Consider the following 3,701-nt stretch of genomic DNA (forward strand, 5'->3'; position numbering starts at 1 on the left):
TATGTTAACTCTGTCCAGCAAGCACTGAGGGACAGCTGATTTTATTTCAGATCCCTCTTCTTGCTTGACCGCCCAATCCCACTGCCAGTGAGGCTTTTTTTAGAGCTTTTTTTTCAATGCCTTCCATGTTCATTCTCTGAAATCCACTTCCCTGGACTTCCTGCCCCCTCCCTTTCTCTAATAAATCACAACAAGCATTTTGTCAGTCAAGATGACATAATGCTATTAATGGGGTGGAGGTAAAACCCAATAATGTTCTTCTATTGAGGTCCCTGCCCAAATTATTTCTCTCTATTACAGGGGTGTTCTGACATACCTGACAATTTCTGATTCTTTGTTCTGACATACCTGACAATTCCTGATTCTTTGAAAAACTGCAGACACACAGGCCTTTTATACACCTGCAACAATTTCATAACTCATACTTTTACTATTTAAAGTATTCTTTTAAATCTGCTTTCAACAATGTGTCCAGCATTGGAAACAGCACAAAATTCTCCTGTTCAAACAATGTCTCAAAACCCACATGGATCCCAGTGGAGCAGGCCCGAAAGAAATAGGTGTTTCAGGTTTTTAAATTGGGCCACTTCTATAATAAAGGCTCTGAGTGGGTTCAAACCATGCAGCTAAGACCTCTGAGGCCCAGAGAGAGGAAATAGGTTGTCCTTCTAGTCTCAGCTGGATGCTCAGTGGCCTAGCCTATCTTCTTTAGGCCCCAAAAGGAAAGGAATTAGTTTGTAATGCCACATTAGTTTGTAATGCCAAAGATCTGACCATCTATAATAGAGACACACTGTACACCTTTGCCTTTGTCCCTATAAACAAAGGTGGACCTATTAGTCTCATAATAAGACACAATACACCTCCTAGTATTCAGAGAAGTTTGTGTCTTGTTATGAGACTATTGAGCATAAGTCCAACTTTGCTTAGAGAGAGCATTAAATGTTTGTTAGATGAAGAAAACAGAGAGAGAAAAACATACATTCACAAACATACATACATACATACAGTATATAATACTGCCCAATGTTTGGTGGCACTTTCCTACTAACTGATGTTTGACTTTTAATTACCTGAAGCAATCTACAAGGCAGTGCATTTAAAAAATAAACATGCAAGCCAGGAAGCAGTGCTGACTGTAATAGAATGGCCTTTTCAGTCACCTAAGCATAACCTAACTGCTCCAATTCCTCCTGCTCTTGGAGGAACTGGGTTAAAAGGTATGAGATAGGGTCCAACCAGCTCTATGAACCTGTGAGAGCTCCTTCAGTGGACATGCCAGAGCAGCTATGAGGAATGCTTGGGGAAAAAAAGGACTGTGAAATGTAAAGCTGCTAACAGATGATTTCGTCATGATGTTTAAATGTTATAAATATTAACACATCTAATGTTGTTAAAATGCCCTGTGATAAACTGGTAGCCAATCAGTGGTGTAGTCCCTATTTTTTAAAAAAATAATAAATATTATAACACAAATAAATGAATTTCTGTTGTTTGTAGCAATATAGACATTTTAGATTATAATCCCTTCATATTAGAAGACATTAGGTAATTGGATGAATTGAATTTAAAAAGATTAGGTTTAGTTTGTGGTCACAGTAGGCTATGACTGTCTGTAATGGATCTACTTTTTAATTTCTTTTGTTCCTGTCCTGAGGGTTTCTGCCTTTTAAATTAAATGCAGCAAATTAAATGCAGTTATTGTGATTAAATTCTGATAAATCATCTGAAATAATACAAGTCATTATCGCTGATTATGCTCTATCCAACATGATTCCCCACCCCCCATTTTCCTCAATTTAGTCCCCTGCCAAATCTCACCCGACATCCAGTTCACCCCAGTATACAACAGCTAGCAACTAAGAAGAGAGAAGGCAAATGTGCTTCCTCTGAGACTTGTTAAGCCAGTCTATCACATCTTTTTTTCTTTATCTGCTGCTCATGCTGCATAACATGACAGAGTAACACAGCATTATCTGCCCTTATCTGCCTGCATGAGTATACAGGCACTCACAAATGGTTAATGTTGCTCTAACTGCCAAAGAGAGAGTATGCGATCCCTATGCACCCTTGGATCCCAGTCATGTATAGCTGTGACTGTGGCCACTCGGAAACCCCTCAAGTTTTGCAGCCTTACATTCCCCCTCTTTCTCCTAGTCATTGTTTCAGTTCGTATCTAGTTTCTTGGAATCTCATAAACCCTTTGAAATAATGTGGGTCATACTCTTATAGTTGATAGTTTTAATGCTTTTTTCCAACAGTCATTCTATTATTGAAAAGTACTTTTCTGTTCCTTCCTGTGGTCTTTTTTTGGACTTCATATTGTGTTTTTGCTGCTGTACCTTCACTTCATTCTTCTTGTCATTGTTCATTTCTACTGGAATTTCATGGAATAAAGAACAAATACAGCAAAATTGTTCCTTATCTATACAATATGGACTGCAGTCTGAAAACGTGAGAACTTCCACAATGCAAAGTTTCATGCCTTGTCATGTCACAAAAGTATCATCATACATCATGTCACCAGACATTTTACACAGAAGTTATATTTATATAGTTAAGCCAGTGTGAGCCAACAACAAGAAGCAATTTTCACATACTTCATGCAGACACCTCTCCCTCTTTTTCCTGTCAGCATCCTTTGATGGTTACCAGTGAAGTCATGCAGAGACACCAGTCGAGTGTATTACTTTACCTTCCCCTCGTCACTCTACCCTCTTTCCTTGCCTCCAAACAGCTGTCTTTTTTTTTTTTTAACACACATGCTGTCTTCTTCCATCCTGGACCCCTCTCTTTTCTCATCACTCTTAGTATCCCTTCACAGGAGCTCAGTGGTGACTTCCATTACACCCTCTCTGAGCTGTTACATATGACTGGTGACATGGAGGAGAATGAGAGAGACAGACAGCGAGATGGAAAATGAGGAGGAACACAGTCATCACAGTGGAGAATAATGAGCTACCTGCTCTCCACTACATTGCAGTTAGCTTGGAGAATGTTTGACACCTCTTTTGTCTCTGCCACAGTCACTTTAACACACAGGACCTTCAGGAGGTCAAAGTTGGCACAACTTTTTACAGCAGATTGAATAGGTAGTGACAAGGGTTGAGCTGTGCATTGAATCATGTCACTGTGGCAATATCCAGCTCCTAATTTACTGACCTGACGTTCTAGGGAGGCGTGGGCTGAATCAGTATACAGTTGGGTTTAGTATGTCTCACCGGTGGCACCAGTAGCATCACACTTGTGATTGTCATATGCAGCAAGGTGTTACAAACATTGTCTCAGCTGATTTTTAAAGGAATGTGGTTTGCAACTGTCATACTAAATAGCGATATATTCTGTCCATTTGATTTGCTATGCAGATGTGGTATGTTTTGTGTTTTACTGAATCTTGAATAAGCTTTAACTTTGCAACATGCCACAGTTAAACTACAAACTATAGATAACTAGTAGTGTGTAAAAATGATCAAGCAAATCTTTGTTGCACAGAGTGACATCTTGAACAACTAAGTAACATGATTCAACACATACAGGAAATACTACCTCTGTGATTCTGTCACATAATGATGCAGTTAGTGTCTGCCTCAAAGCAGCATTTATATACTTGGAGAGAGTTCTTTCTGCCAAATTCTAACTGTAGATAATTGATCAAAATCCAAATCATGTTCTAAAGTGATTATAAGTATAATATAAAGTAA

This window comes from Hemibagrus wyckioides, linkage group LG06, assembly GCF_019097595.1.
Source record: "Hemibagrus wyckioides isolate EC202008001 linkage group LG06, SWU_Hwy_1.0, whole genome shotgun sequence".
NCBI classification, from domain to species: Eukaryota; Metazoa; Chordata; class Actinopteri; order Siluriformes; family Bagridae; genus Hemibagrus; species Hemibagrus wyckioides.